General features: G+C 51.8%; 1 long non-coding RNA gene across 2 annotated transcripts; it reads right to left on the reverse strand.

Annotated features, from left to right (window-relative positions):
* Positions 1–1,482: 1,482 nt before the first annotated feature.
* Positions 1,483–12,189, reverse strand: LOC116282883 (uncharacterized). Of its 2 annotated transcripts, XR_012079527.1 has the most exons (5): positions 11,777–12,189; positions 9,260–9,329; positions 8,358–8,457; positions 3,120–3,246; positions 1,483–2,309 (listed from the first exon to the last, which is right to left on the reverse strand). It is a non-coding gene; the product is annotated as an uncharacterized lncRNA (long non-coding RNA). The 2 variants fall into 2 exon arrangements; XR_004192418.2 differs by lacking the exon at positions 3,120–3,246.
* Positions 12,190–16,380: the final 4,191 nt, after the last annotated feature.

Below are 16,380 nucleotides of genomic sequence, written 5' to 3' on the forward strand. Positions count from 1 at the left end.
ACAGTGAGGCCTAGAGATTAACCAGTTTGCCCAAGGAGACAGGAAGCTCGGGGCAGACCTGGGAGTCTCCAGGATATGTTTCACCCTGCCTGTGGGACAAGGATGAAGTGATCAGTGCTGGACTCATCGGTGGCCTTGACTCAGGTGACCCACCCCAACTAGGACAAGGTAAGGAAATTGGGGACCAGGAGGTGACACAGACCTGAGGTCCAAAAGACCATGGGGCAGAACTTACTGGACATGGGGCAGTGCTGTTCTGGGAACTGAATGCCGCCTTTGAGCAGGTTTGCAGCACCTCTGGTTTACGATTCGCACTGGGTGAAGTGTCAGGGGGAGAAAACATGGGGCTTGTTTTGCCAAGTTGTTCCTCTTTGCAATTCTGGGAAACCAGGGCCGCCTGAGCCTGGCGTCTGCCCGTCAGGTTATTAGCGCTGTTACTCAGGCGTCCTCCAGCAGAGGGCGCCTGAGGACGCGGGAGGGAATCCGGGCCGCTCACCGCGGGGCAGGCGGTTTGCCGGATGGGGATAGTCTTACTGGGTCCCATGCGGTCAGAAGAATTTTCCAGGATTTTGTTTTGACTGATAAAACAGAAAGTTTACTTAGAAGTTTCCCTGCCGTTCCGGATCTGTGTCATCTCCTGGGTCCTCCCACATTTCGTTTTGACCTCTTTGAAGGGTCTTGGGGAGAACAGTGCGGAGGGTGGACTGGGCCCTTCCTTGTTCCCATTTCTCAGTGTAGGCGTTATGAGCCGCGTGCGCATCTGTTGTCTGAGGAGGCTGAACAAAATGCCCAGGGAGAGCTGACCATCCTCGAACAGGGTGGCAAAGGACCGAGGCAATGGCCCACCAGCAACCCTACACTGGGCGTTCCGGTCCATTTGCAGGATCTTGGGTTTCAGGTGGGGCCTTGTGCCCACCCCCTTTTAGGGGAATGTTACAGAATGACAGTGACCATCCCAGGCAGAGTCTACATGAATCAGCCACTGGGTTTGGCCTCATTTTTTTCCAACGGCCGCTCCCCCGATGGTCTTTCTGACCTTGTTTGGGGGTTTCGGAGTCTCAGCGCACTTCCGGGCCCAGTGAGTTCCCTCTTTCCTCCCCAGCAGTTCCACTTGTTTAATGCTGATTTGGGTTTGTGAGTAGGACCAATCTGAATACCCAAAACACTAAGATGCTGCTCACTAGTAACCTTCCACAACGTGGAGGTGAATTACCGTGATTATCAAGAAGGCGGCCGATTTTCCTGTGTCGTGGGGTGACCTTTCCTCTCTATGGCAAAGTGTGTTTTGTAGCTGGCACGCTCTCCTGCCCAGCTGGAAACTTTTTAGCCCTCTAGTTGGGGCAGGTGCAAGACTGTGTCATAAGCACTACACATCTTGTTGATGTAATGGCTGCAGGGCAGGAGAGCTGCCAGACCCCTTGTTAAGACGTGGGTTGACTTGACAGAGGTGGAGAAAGTTAACCAAGAAATCTGACTGGGGCCATCTCAAATGGGACCAATAGGCAACACAGAGCTTTTTTACTTTGCTGGTATAAAATATTATTTCTCCCCCAAAATTCTTGATCATTCGGTTCAACCCAACAAGTATTTACTGGGCATCCACTGACATGAAAATCAGAGCTGTTGAGTAGGTACAAACAATATATGGCATGATACTTGCCTTTAAAAATTAATAGCATTTGGTGTAGGGGGGTGGTAATAGCTCAGAAGGTAGAGCGCATGCTTAGCATGCACAAGGTCCTGGGTTCTAGTCCCAGTACCTCCATTAAAAAAAAAAAAGCATTTAGGAGAAAGGGATAAATTAGAAATTTGAGATTAACAGATACACTGTCTCTATATAAAACAGATAAACAGCAAGGACCTACTGGATAGCACAGGGAACTATATTTTATATCTTATGATAACCTATAATGGGAAAGAATCTGAAAATATATGTATGTGTATGTATAACTGAGTCACTTTGCTGTGTACCTGAAACGTTGTAAATCAACTATACTTCAATTTTAAGCAATCAGTCGCTTTTCCCTGTATGACCATAGAGTTGCAAAGCACCAAAGGATGGGGTCACTTCTTAGTGACAGAGTTGATGGTTCCAGTTCAGTCTTTTCCTGGTTGAGTCAAGGCCCAGTCCAGAGTGGACACTCAGACGTTTGCCAGTGTGCTGGGTCACTTGAGTTTAGAAGCTCGGCGAGGGGTTGATCTGTCCCATCCAGGGCTGATTCCTATCGTGGTGGGCGGGTCGCTTGCTTTCTTGGGGTAACTTGCTTTGAGGTTGTTCTGTCTGCTGTGGGTGAGGCATCTGGCCTGAGCTGCGTGTTCAAAAAGAATTTTTAGATCTGTAAAAATATCATTTCTAGTAAACAGTGCAATTCTCTTGTGTTTTGAGCTGTGTATGTGTGTGTTAAAAGCATTCCGTTTTTAAATTTTAAATGTTTAAAATGCACTTTTCTAATCCGGTTTTGACATTTCTTCATTCTGTAAACTCCCAGGTCCCCTGAGACATGGCAAATGGCCTGGATGCCTCGCATCCTCTGAAGGGCCCCACCTCACACCAAGCACTGCCCCTGCCTGGTCTGAAGGTCACCTTGCCCTGCAGCCCCAGTGTTGTAAATAGCCCGTTCAGGGCCTCAGGGATGCCAGGCGTCCTTCTGTGTCATAAATGTGCTTATTTCACAGCAGGGAGTGGGCCAGGCAGAAGTGGGGTTTTTTTCCTTTTTAAGGTACAAATTGGGTTTTTCTTCAAAACAGGAGGTGTGAGATAGGGCTGGCTCATGGTAAAACCATGCAATGGGCCCCACTGGGCTTTGAAGCGGCCCCACTGGCCTCCCAGGCTGCCCCGTAGGCTCAAAGGGACTCCAAGTCACCAAGGAGCCGCTACCTCGCGCCTCTGCTCAGCCTGGTGACCTGAGCGCCACATTCCTGCTGCATCTGACATGGCTCTCTCTCTCTTCTACCCTAGAAGTTTGCAGGTTCTGTTGGGGTAACCAGTGCACACGGGCCTCTGGAAGGCACAGACTCTCTTGGACATTTCCCGGGACTGTAACACCTTCGCTCAAAGTGGAGGCTCCTCCTGGAAAAATCACCCTTTGGAGAGAAGGTTGAGGGAGACTCGAACAGACCTGCCGTCACCTGCAGGCTGCTTCTGTGCGCACCTGGCCCCGAAGTATGCTGGTTTTCACAGCTGCTTTGCTTCTTGGCTTCTCTAGGTCCCCAGAGGTCAAAAGTGGCTGCTCTCCTAAGGCGTTCCTGCCCGACAAATGGGAAAGACCCAGCTCCAGCAAAGAAGTCCTGTGAGTGCTCTTTATCTCTTCCAGCTAGGAATCCGGATGCTTGAAACATGCAGTTTTCTGAGGGTTGTGCTAAGCTTTCTTCCTCTTTATGGAAAGACATGAGTGACGCTCATCTGTGGCTAAGTACAGTGAAAGGGGCGATGGCTGCAAATACAGAACTTGGCAATATCCGCCAAAGGGACTGGGGGTGAGGGTTGGTGTGGCTGGCCAGAGGAGAAGGGGTTCCGCTAAGGACAGTGACTTGATGGTTCATTCATGAGACGCATCCCTCTGGTCGTCATGTTGGAAATGTTTGTAGATTCTATCTGGCTGCCTCTCTTTCTGGCTTTCTCGTGGACCTTGGCTATCCTTGAGAGTAGACTTCCCTTCCGTGGGCAGCCCATTCTGCCAATGACTGTGTCTCTTTAACATCTGCCCCGCTTCACAGTGGTCCCACTCGTCCCCGGCATTTCTACAGCATTCTCCACTCGACACTCTCAAAGCCAAGTGTGGAGTTCTGCTCAACCCACCCTCCAAGGGCTGATCTCTCTTCTATAGAACAATCCACATTTCCTGCTGGCATGGGTTGACTTTCCCCGTCCCTTTTTTTTTCCCCTTTCTAGTTAATAGAATAACATGGTTATCTTTATCAGAAATAAAGTGCTTATGTTAATATTTTCTGAATTAGGAAAGAACTGTCACTTTTTTCCTCCATGACCCTTTGGCTGTAAGAAATGAGCATTGTGAACATGAACCTAAGGACCACCTTTGCACTGCTTCCTCTAGTGTCTTCCTGGGGGCCCAGGATGGAAACTGGCTTCATGGTTACAGCTCTGGTTCTCACTGCCCACTGATGATGATGGTGGGCTGACCGAGGATGGTGGATGTGGGCCCCCAGGGTCTTGGTCTGGTTCCTTTGGTCTCAGGGAGAGGGGGGAGGACTTGGTGTGTTCTAGGGTCAGCAAGGAGGCTAGTGTGGGACAGAGTCAGCAAGAGGGAGAGTAGGAAGAAGTGAGATTAAGGGTCAGCTGGGGGCTGGTTCATTTGAGCTTTTTAGGCCACAGAAGGGACTTTGCTTTGACTTCGAACAAGGTGAGGTGCCACTGAGGGTTTTGAGCAGAAGAGTGACGTGATCGGTCTTCATTCTAAATAGATCCTCCGGGAGGCTGTGCTGAGGACAGACCCTGGGGAGCAAGGGTCCAGTGAAACCAGCTAAGAGGCTATGCCCATCATCCAGGCAAGAGAATGATAGTGGCTTAGACTAGAGTGGAAGCAATGAATGGGGAGAGAAAAAGCAGAGAAGGGTCTGGATTCCAGCTGTATTTTGAAGGTGGAGCCAGCAGGCTCTGCTGATGGACCGGACGTTGGGGGAAGCGAGACAGAGGTCAAGGGTGAACTGCAAAGATTTTTGCCAGAGACCTGGAAGGATGGAGTTGCTGAGGGTGGAGACAGGGGAGACTTCAGAGGAGCAGTCTGGGGAGTCAGGGTGGAACCAGGACTTTAGTTTGGGATGCATCACATCTTCAGATTCCTATTACACATCCACAAGACTTTGAGTTAGCCATTGGCTATTAAAGTCTGAAGGTCGTGACTGCAGATATTGATTTGGGAGTCATCAGTGTATAGATGTGAGGGGTAGGCATTGAGGCTGGATGAGATCACCCAGGGAGAGTGGGTTGGTGAACAGAGCCCTGGGGTCTTCCAACACAAAAAGGGTGGGGGCTGGGGAGGAACCAGCAGCAGAAACAGAAGAAGTGGTGGATGAAGTCGATAAGAACCAAGAGAGGATGGCACTCAAAAATCCAAACAGAAAGGAAAAAAAGAGTTTCAAGGATCAGGGAGGGACTAGCTGTGTTAAATGATGCCAATGGATCAAGCAAAATGGGGCTTGGAATTGACCACTGAGTTTAGGAACATTGTCAAGGTCACTGGTGACCTTGGTGACATATGAGCAGAACAAAAGCAAGCTTCAGCGCTGCCTCCCTCGACCCAGTGGGCAAGAAAGAGGATCTGTCAGACTTGGGCTCATGGCAGCGAAGTGGGCGGGCACTGGCCCAGCAGCCTGCAGGTTCTGAAGACCTCCTCGGTTAGGGGATGCCTATCCCTTCTGCCGTAGGTCTCAGCAGGTGCGGCTGCAGGATGAGGGGCCTGTCCTCTTGTCTCCAGCGATTGCGGAGAGACAGCCTCCAGGCCATTTGTCTGGTTAGGCCAGCCAGACCCTAGTTCTGGTCCCACTGGCATTCAGCACTGGGCTGCCCAGCAAGAGTGACTCATCAGACCTTTCCAAATTTTTTGTACAAACTCAGTCACGCGACTACCTTTCAAACACCACCCTTGTGCTCATATTCAGATTGCTGCATTATAATCAGAGCACGTCAGCTGGCTTGATTTTGAAAGGCCTTCAGTCTTCAACTAAGTTAAAGGACAGTTTGGCAACCAAAGAAAAGTCTCCTTACCATGTTGTGTTCGGGGATCCCAGACCCCAAAAGTGGATGGTCATGGAGACCCCTATCAATACCTAGTTTGCTTCATGTAATAAAAGTGTCTTAGAGTAAACACAGTGGGTGGGGAACCATGTCCTAGGTCTCTTTCTCATAAGGCCTCTCAACATAAGCCAATGTGTGATACGGCCTAGTTTTGCAATCCTCTGATGCTCTGGCTAATTTGGGATAGACTTTAGAGCTGCACTGTCCAATACAGTAGCCACGAGCCACATGTGCCAATGCCATGGGGAACTGAACGTTATATCTAATTTAGTTAATTCGTTCCAGCAGTCATGTGTGGCTAGTGAACTGGACAGCAAAGACACAGAACTTTTCCATTGTCCAGGGCAGCTCTATTGGACAGCATCACACCATTTTTAACCTTTTAAATTTGATGGGAGGAGGGGGTAGAGAGAGAGCAGTCAAGGAATCTTCTGAAACTTTGTGTGATGCAAGTTGTTGGGTTTTTTCCTTGGAAATTCGTCAGAGTCTCAAAGGATTATGTGACCCAAAAACGATTATGAACCATCAGTCTGGAGTAGTAGGTAATATATATTTAGATATAACATTATGTATAATATGCCATGTATTATATAATATATATGTTGTGCAGTAGCAACTGGTGAGGCAGAACATACCTTTTTATTTAATGAGAGAGAAGTTGGGTACTGCCTGTTTCTGGCAGTGGAGTCCTGGGGCTGTCTAGAGCAGTCTTTCTTTGTCCTCAAGGGTCCCTGTGATGCTGGGTTCTGGGACAGGATAAGACTGGAAACCTTTAGCTGAGGAACGGCTGTAGCCAGGTAGAGCTGTGCTCCCTGCCCCCGGTAGAGTGCAAAGATTGCTGGGAAAGCGATTGGAAATTCACAGTGCCTCAGGGACAGGGGGAGAGGAGTCCCAGAGCTTTGGTCTGTCTGGGATGAACTGGGATGACCCAGTGAGATCAGTTGACAGGAGGGACCACACCTCAAAAGGTGAGTCATCTGAAGCCAACCCCAGGATTAGGAAGTCCTACAGAAGGGGATGGTCTTAGTGCCCTGGTACAGGGTGCCTTGGTAGCTTATATGGGGATTGATGGCAGCCTCGAGCCAGAGTATCTGGGCTCACATCCCACCTCTGCTGCTAACTAGCAGCATGACCTGGGGTGAGTTATCTAACTTTAAGAGCAAGGGTTATTATGAGTGTTAAAGAAGTTAGTATCTGTAAAGCACTTGGGCCTGAGTCTGGCCAAGGAAGACCCCTCCTGTAAGTCCTGGGGAGACCTCCAGACAGGTGACCTGACGGGCCAGACGTCCTCTGAAGGGGTGGCCGGGGCAACACCAGGACCGGCAGCCTTGGGATGGGCTGCGGCTCCTGGGGTTCTTCGCGGGAGGGTGGAGCCTTGTCCTTCTCACAATCCTTAGGACAGGAGCTTGGGGCCATTGTCCTTTTAAACATTAAAGGAAACTGGCCCTCTTTCCCTCTGTGAGCTGGAGAAATGGGAGGTAGCAGTTCTGTGTATTTATGAAAGGTGCAGGTAGCAAACATACCAGGCAAGCCTCACTTTCCTGGACTCAAGGTCAGAGAGTTTCCACTCATCCCACCAAAATCGGAGGGGGTTCCCTGTGTGCCTGCCAACTTTGTCAAATCAAGCCCCTGTGTCCGGAGGTGAACTGCCTTTGAGATGCAGTCAAGGTCCAAACGCCACACACATCTGCTGCGTATAGCGGCTGGGGGATCAGATGAGATCGCGTGGGTAAAACATGTAACAGTACATAATGTATATATAAGGGCTTGATAAGTGGCAGCTAAATCATGTATGTACGGGTATGTATTAAATATCCATTGTTCTATCGATCAATCAATTACTCCATAGACAGATAGCGCCTAAAAATAAGCTGACCTCTCTCTCTTCAATGAGGAACAAGGTGGATTTGACGCATAAGCCAAAGAGCAACTTTAGGAGCCGGGAAATAAAAGAACCTTAAAGCTTAGTTAAAATGCAGAGTCAGCATAGCAATGAGTAACCACTTAAAAATAATTCTCCCCTTTGTACAGCATTTTGACTTCTTACATTTACTTGCTATGTTTTAACCCAGTGGTGATTTCTTCACGAGCCCCACAAGCTGAGCTTCCCTATTCAGAGATGGGGCTTTGCAGAGCGTGCTCGCTGACACAGGGGCTTTGTAAGTGCCAGGCGGGCTCCCTGGAGCACCCCACACGCTACACACACACGCACACTGGCCCGTCCACCTTCCCCCCACCAAGGAACTCTCTGATATTGGGGCTGCAGTGAAGTCCTCCCCACTAAGTCTTCCTTCTGCAGGATCCAGTCCAGGGCCCTGTGTCCCTGCAGCCCTGTCATTGAGGGCATAAGAGACAGGCTGCCGTGGCTTCTTGGCCACTTGCCCCTGAGATGGCCACAGTCAGGGCCCTCACAGAACAGCTACAGCCATAGGATGCCTGACCCTCCTGTACCACTCGACCTGCAGTTAGATCTGCTAAGTCAAGGGAGTCAGCATTCAGGAGTGCCGGGGCTTTCAGACAACCAGCCGGGTTCATGCCGTGTATTCTGACCAGGAAGGAAGAATGGTGGCTCCTTTTTTCTACTGAGATATAATTTACATACCATAAATTTCACCATTTAAAGCATGCAGTTTGGTGGTCTTAGTATCTGGTCAGCCCTCTGTATCTGGAGGATCCATAGCTGTGAAGCAGCCAACAGCGAACTGAAAAAAAAAAAAAAACCAAAAAATTTCCAGAAAGTTCCAAAAAGCAAAACTTTAATTTGCTGGTGCCAGCAAACATAGCATTTACATTAAATTTACAACTATTTACATTGAATTAGGTATTATAAGTAATCTAGAGATGATTTAAAGTATACAAGAGGATGCGCATAGATTATATCCAACCACCATCTCATTTTATATAAGGAGCTTGAGCATCCACAGATTTTGGTATCCTGGAAACAATCCCCCCTTGGATACGGAGGGATGACTATATTCACAAAATTGTGCCACCATCACTATGATCTATTCCCAGGAATAGATTGTTATCTTTTTTTTTTTTAATTCACATTTTTGGACAACTCAATCCATAGGCCAACTGGGGAGTCCTTGGGCTTCTGTGGCTAAATTTAAGACCTAAATGCCTCCCCAAATGCACTGTTTTGATGCTGTGTCTGAGGATGCATGTTTGGCACAGGGTGGCAGGGAGCGGGGGATGTAACTCAGACTTTATCCATGCTACCCCTGTGGCCCCGTTTCTCCGTAGCCCTCTTGCTTGTAAATCAGGGGTGTGTGTACGTCCGGGTGCTAGATGGATTCTAGGGGAAACACAAATGAGCTCAGCATCCTTGTACCTGGCAGTGTGGGGAGAGGGGACATGGACTTTGGCATATGGTGAGGCTTTTGTAAACCAGTCCTCACTTACGCAAAAATAATTAAAGGAAAAAAAAAAGGCCTGGATATGGTTTGGCCTCTCTGGATGGAAAAGTGGGTGAGAATCTGGTTATTTCAGTCCTCGAGTTACCAAAGTCTGGTGTCTCCCACGTGTACTCAATCAATCTGGTAGCTGTCCAGGTCAAGGCATGTTGGTGGCTCTGAAAGGAAAGCAAGAAAGGACCAATGAGGGAGGAGGTCTCAGCCGGAAATACTTAGGTGTCTATATGGGTGGAGTAGGGAACTTTTGCTTCTTTGGGCCTGGGGCTCCACAGAGGTTCCTTAGACGAGCTGTTGAAGGCATGGAAATGCCTGCTGCATGCAGGAACTCCACAGGCTGCAGTCCTCACAGTTACCCTGAGGGGTAGGGCATTCATTCATTCATTGCACAATAGTTACTGAATCTGTACCATGAGCCTGGTACTGCCTATTCAGGGGAGGACGCCGAGGCTTGGAGAGGCTAAGCTATTTGCCAAATTGAGGCCAGGTGGCAGGTGCTTAAGGCATGAGGCTTGGGGGTCAGAAAGTCATGGATTTGGGTCCTGGTTCCACCCTACTCTCCTTGTGATGGTGGCCAAGTTTTACCTTTCTAGTCCTTGATTTCCTCACCTGAAAATGGGGCAATACTAGTGTCTATCTCAGAGTACTGTTCTGAGGATTGAATGGGGTTACCTGGGGGAGGGTTTAGGATGCCTGGTACACTGAGCGCTCAACCTGAGTTGGCTGTTGTTATTAATATTATTATGGCTTGAGGTCACACAGCAAATCAGGATTAGAACCCCTTTTTCCCTTCTGTCATCTTGTGCTGTCTCCAGAGCTATCACCCTTATTGAATCCTCTTGTCTTTGAGCATCTGCAGAGGCCTTCCTCATCCCACCCACCCCATGGTGATGGCCACTGGGTGTAAGGCTCTCCCCAGCACTGCTCCTGTGGAAAAGGTAGGCCTGACCTGCAGCTCTGCAGTGCACCCCAGAATTCTCACCTGCTGGCCGGCTCTTTCCTTCTCTAGGACTGTTTCTCTAGAAAAAGTCTGTGAACATGGGCTCCACGCAGACTCATACGTGTGGGCCTCAGGATTATCATCAGGCAACTGGGGACATCTCACACCTGGCCTCCACCTGCTCCCTCCAGGGTGCCCAAATGTGATCACACACCTGGGCAGCAGCTGCTTCCCTGTTGTCCCCCAAGGACCACTTTCTCCCAGTACAAGTCGGATGAGTCTCCTGGGGCCAAGAAGACCTTCCCCTTTCAGCTTTGTCCATGTGGAGGAGACAGGTGTCTGTCCGTTTGCGGTGCATCTCGGCGGGTGCTACAAGTGTGTCTGACTGTGAGTCTATGAACGGGGTTTGATTCTGAGGATGCAATTTCTGTCCTGCAACGACCCTCAGAGCAGTAACACTTGCAGAGGGAGGTCCGGGGGACTCCTCTTCGGAGCTCCGTACCTGGGCTCGCGGGCTGCAGGGCAGTTTGTCGCTCAAGGGTCCTAGGTCTGAACCTGGTCCGACTGGGTGCGGATTTACGGTGGTTGGGGGAACGGAGTGGTGACAGGAATCCCTCCCCACAGCAGAGAGGTTGTCTTCAGGGCCGCCCCTGCACGTATGTCCCCATCAACCCGGAAGGCGTCGCGCCCCACGCGCAGGGCAGCGTGGAAACGCCGAGTAAAGAGAGCCGCGCACCTCGCGGGCTGTCGGGCGCCTCCCCGCAGCTCTGCGCCGAGGCCCCGCGTTCAACCGGGACCGGAGCATCGAAGGCCGGCGCTGGGGGCTACGACCGGCCCCTTGTGTCAGCCGAGCCCTGCCCGGCGCGGCCCCCGCCCGGCGCACCCGGCTCCTGAGCGCCGCGTCTCGGCCGTGCCGGCCGCCGGCCTCTGCGCCCCGGGACGTGAAGAGCAGTCACTCCGGCGGCCCGCAGCGCCGGGACTTGGGGGCGCGGTGAGTGGGGGCGGCGCGCCCGGCCGGTGGGCGGGGGCCGCGGCGGGGGGCCCGTTTCTGGCACTAGAAGTCTTTTCCTGCCTCCTTGAATCAGGGCTGCGTAGGACCTCCGAGCTCTCCGAGCTCTCCGAGCTGGCAGTGTCGCGGGCACGACAGGTCCAGACCCAGGACACCTCCTCGCCCGCGCCGGGGACGCAGATTTTTCCTTCCCTCTTCTCGGGGAGAGGCTGGCGGCCTGGGCTTCGCGGCGAGCGTCCCCGTGGCTTCTGTTTGCTTTCTTACAGGGCCCTCTGAGTCCGCCCGGGCTTCGGTCCGGCCGCGGAGGGGCGAGGAGCCCCCGGGAGGTTCCCGATGGCCGTGGAGCCCGCTCGTCGGCTCCGGAGCGCGCCCCGGGACCCCGCGGCGGACGGCGGCGACGGTCCCTGCGCGATCCGCGCTGTCATCAGGGAAGCACCATTCCAGGCAGGCGGCGGAGAGCCCTGGGGCCGGTCCCGGGTGCCCGGGGGTACCCGCCTCGCGGCCGATTGCGTTCGGCCGCCTTGCGGCGCGCCGCGCCGCCGCGCCCCGGGCCTCAGGCAGCGCGCACACCCCACCCCCGACGTGATCCTGCCTCTCGCAGCTCTCCCGCCCCATCCAGCGCGGGCTGGCACCGCCCCCACCCGCCCCTCCTTGCCTACCTGGGTCCTTTTCCTGCTCAGATGGAAGAGATGCCGGCGCCCGATCCGTCTAGGGTGAGTCGACTCCCCGGATCTGGAACCGGAGAGACGCGTCTCCCGCCCCGGGGCCGGGTGATGCGCGCAGGAGGGAGGACCTAGAAGCGGGCTCTGCCTGGGCTTGCCTGGGCTTGTTCAGAGCCGGGCTGCTTCCCTCAGACCGCGCCGATCTGGGGGGATTTCAAGATTTTGCGGGAGCCCTGGAGCCAAGACCCGGGGAGGTGGAGGCTGGAAGCGCGGGTGACCTGCTCGCCCTGTCCAAGGGCGAGCCCAGGTAAACGCTTGAGTTTTCTGTCTGTGTGAAAGTTGGTAAAGTAGGAGGCGGAACTGGATCAAATACTTTAATAATAGTAATAATGGGAAGTCTGTTGAATTGTGTGGCCTCCGAGTCATAGAAAGAATGTCCAAGAAGCAACAAAATGCTCTTTGATTTCATAATCTTTGGAGAGAAAGGATCCCTTTTTTGGGTTTTGCATGGCTGGTTCTTTCTTTCCTCCTCACCCCACATCGTGGGTGCAGCAGGGCTCACTGGTCTAGGAGTGGACATGGGGACTGGTTTTACTGCCTCTGCTCACCCACGTGGTACCGGAGCAAATACCTTGACCTCTTCAAAGTGGGTGCATTGAAACTAGTTCCCCAAGGTGGTTGTGAAAAGTCTCATATGTGAAAAGTGCTTTGGTCGCGAAAGTAATGTTACGTAAGAAGTCAAGTCCGCCAGCTCGCGTTTTAAACAGAGGAACAGGAGACAGGCTTCCGGTGGCTTATAGTCCTGCAGACTAGCCTCCCCTCCCCTACTCTGCCTCTCTCACCCGTCCCCGCACCCCTGTCCTCCCGCTGTGGAAACACTGTCCAGCCTGGGAACTGCAGGTCAGGATGAAGACAGGGAAGGCGAGGGAGTGAGCTTTCAGTGGTTCATCCTCGTGGCGGGGAGCAGCCGGTGGCAGTGCGTGGATGCTCCTTCCCCCAGGTTCTGTGGATGAGGCTAGCAGTGAGGACAGTGTACCTGCTTCCGTGCCTTCACCGTTTCTGTGCTTGGTGGGGCACAGGGAGCAAGGGGACGCCGTGCTGGGCAGAAAGATCCAGGGCCTGCGCCCTCCTGTTGTATCCACGCTGGTCTCCTGTAGCTGAGAGCGGTGGGGGGGTCCTGGGTAAGTGCCTGCAGAGCCCTCTCTCAAATGCCAGGAGTCATGTCAAGGGGGGTAAAACGCAAACTGTGAGTCATGTGGGGCCAGTTGTGCCTCTGCCCCCAGATCTAAGAGAACTTTGGGACGGGCGGCCACTCCCCTGAGCCTCTATGCAGCAGTTGCTGAGATGGGTGGGCTGAGCAGGAGGGGAGGCTCCTGTACTCGCTGACATTCCCCTCGAAGATCTACCCAGGAGCAGAGGGCTGATGGGGCAGCATCCGCTGGTACCCCGGGGCCCATGGGCATCTGTTGCCCTGTGAGTTAGTGGCCCGTTTCCTGAGCTTCCCAAACCTGAGGACTGGTCTGGACGGCCCATCTCTGTCCAATCCAGATTTCTCTCCAGCCTCAAGAATCCCCTGGTTAACAGGCTTGGCAGCCCCCAAGGACTGCACTTTTAGTCCTCGCCCCAGGCCCTTGGCACTCTTCACAAATCAATAATGGTGCGGGAGGGTATAGCTCAGTGGTAGAGCGTGTGCTTAGCATGCACAAAGTCTTGGGTTCAATCCCCAGTACCTCCACTTAAAAAAAAAGATATTAAAAAAATTAATAATGCTAAACTTAGACCAGCCACCCAGTCCTTTCCATCATGCCAGGCAGCTCCACCCATTGATCGTGGAAGCTGATTGCCTTCCCAGCCTTGAACCTGCCCCTGGAACCTGCCCTGAGCTAGGAGGTATAGGAAGATGAAAGGATGAACAAGATGCTGCCTCTGGGTGGAGGCTGCTCAGCCTCTGGTTAGAAAAGGTCAGACACATACAACAAGAAAGTGTCAGGACTTTAGCCAGGACTCATTCATTCATTCAGCAAGTATTTATTGAATCCTTGCTATTTAGGATTGAGAGTACAACAGTGAGCCAAATAGGCAAATTCTTGCTTTTGTGGAGCAGCTGATCTTCTGATGGAGAAAACAGGCAATAAATGCACAAAATAAATATTTAAAGCAATGTTAGGTTGTGATAAATATGACGAAGGGGTTGGAGGTGAAGAGTGCTGGGGAGAGGGTGTTATTTTGCTGGGGGGGGAGTTGTCACTGAGGTGAGGGGAGGGCTTTTCAGATAGAAAGGCCAGCACATGTAAAGGAGCATTTGAGAAATTTGCAAGAAAGCCAGTGAGGTGGAGGTGAGTGGTACCGGTTAAACCTGGGCAGGGGCTTTGCATGCCCCGAGGACTTAGCATAAAATCCAAAGGGTGATGTTCAGCAGCCTTTGGAGGGCTTTGAGCTGCAACCGTCCTGATCTTATGTTTTAAAACGATCCCTCTGGCTGTTGTGTAGCCATACGCACAAGAGTGGCAGCAGGGAGATCTGATGGAGTCTGTTCCTCAGTCCAGCTAGAAACCACAGCGGCAGGACGGGGTTTGCAGCCTGGAGGGAACAGAGGCAGCAGGTTTTGAAGGTGGAGCCAATGGAATCTGCTGCTGGACGGACATGGGGAGATGGGGCAGGAAAAAAAAGAGAAAATAAAGATGACTTCAAAGTTGATGGCTTGCAAAGAAGCATAAATCGTTTACTGAGACGGAGAAGACTGGGAGGTGCCGGCTGCAGGCTTTTATGGGGGATCTGGAGTTCTGATTTGACTACAGTAAGTCACCTGTTGGACACTCAAGTGGAGATGGTATTGGGTGTTGGAACCTGGAGTGGAGGAGAGAGGTCAGGGCAGGGGGTTCGCAGTGAATAAGATGGTACCTGATTCCGCAAGACTGGGTGGGATTGCTAGGGGAGTGGGTGGTGGAGGTTTGAGGGAGAACAGAAAGTGGGAAGTAGTCATCTTGGAGAATGGGGAGAGAATGGACAAGGTAAATGACACAACAGTGCCTGATGGATAAAGATTTGTTGGGTGGATGGATAGATGGATGGATGTATACATGCCCTGCTGTGGTGCTGAGTATCTGAAGGCGAAGTAGGGGATGTAATAGGACTAAATTCTCTGGGATTTCAGGAACTCACAGGGCTGGGGAGAGGCCAAGGCAGTTTTGTGAAAGTAGAAGGGATTTGATCTGAGCCTGGGAGAGCAGCCAGGGTCCTGAGATGGTTGAAGAAGGAATGGTAAATTGAAGGGAACAGCATTAACGCAATTAGGAATGCACAAGGCATGTTTAGGAGTCTGATGCAGGTAGCGGAGTTAGACAGGGTGGAGGGTTCTTATGAAGGGGGAGTTGGTGGAGTGGAATGGCTGAGGGCCCCTTTCCCCTGGGGACTAGGGGACAGAGGGAGCGTCGGGATAGTGAGAGAGTCTGCCCCCGGACTCCGTCTTCATTTCCAAGCCTCCACCCTGACAAATCCTGGGTGACCGGGTCTACACCTGCCACCCAGCCTAGGCGGAGTACCTGATGGCACATCCTCTGGTCTGTGTGCGGTAGGGATGGCGTGGGGGTTATGATCCTCATTTTTGATAGATGAAAAGTGAGGTGCAGGGAGGCTATGAGACTCAGCTCCTTAGAGGGTGATGTGGGTGCAGTCTCCCCCCAGAGCTCTCCAGAAGATCCTGCTGATTTTACCCTTGTGGCCTTTGCTGGAGCGGTTCCCTGCATCTCGTGTTAGGACAGGAGAGGATGGAAACACCTGCTTGTATCCCACTTGAGTCCTGGCGTCAGCACGCCCATCAGTATCTTTTCCTTTTAGGTTGTCTGACAACAAGGGCTGATGTCTCCGGTCAGTCAGGGAGGAATGGCCCCGGCTGCTTTAAATTCCAGTTTCAATGATGAAAGAGTCCTTCAGAGTGAAAGCACTTGGTGGCTGGCCTTGGGCGTCCCCTCCCATCCCGGGCCTCGCTGTAGATGCCATGCGGGGTCCAGGAGTGGGTTTGGATCCTTTCTCTCCGTTCAAAGGCACCTTGGTTCCCCGCTGGGGCTCCCAACATCCATTAAGCGCATGACCTGGAATCAAGGCCTTGCCTTCCAGGCCCATCATTGTCACCAGCTGCTTGGATCTAGACATGTGACTTAACCTTCCTGGATTTGGTCCTCGTCAGTGAAGTTGGGCTTACGTTAGGACCCACTTCACAGAGTTACGGTGTAAAATAAATCAGCTAATGCGCCTCAGCTATGTAGCGGGGGCTGTGGTGGCTGCTGGTTATACCGGTGATAATGAGCTTTGCCTTAACAGATGTTTAATACCTTTACCAAATCAGAAGGATCTTTCTCTACCCTGATAGAATTTAGTGAGATTTTTGGAGTTTTTTTGTTTGTTGGATTTTTGCATTGCAAATATCCCTTCCCCTTCCTAGAAATTGCCGCTTTCATTTTTTTTTTGATAAGTTCTTTGTTTTATTTTATTTCATTTTATTTTATTTTTACAGGTCAACTGCACATACACATTATTTTGCATGTAAATACATATAAACAGTATACTGCACATTTTTGATGCTTTCATTTTTGTTGTTGTTG

Source organism: Vicugna pacos, chromosome 13 (assembly GCF_048564905.1).
Source record: "Vicugna pacos chromosome 13, VicPac4, whole genome shotgun sequence".
NCBI classification, from domain to species: Eukaryota; Metazoa; Chordata; class Mammalia; order Artiodactyla; family Camelidae; genus Vicugna; species Vicugna pacos.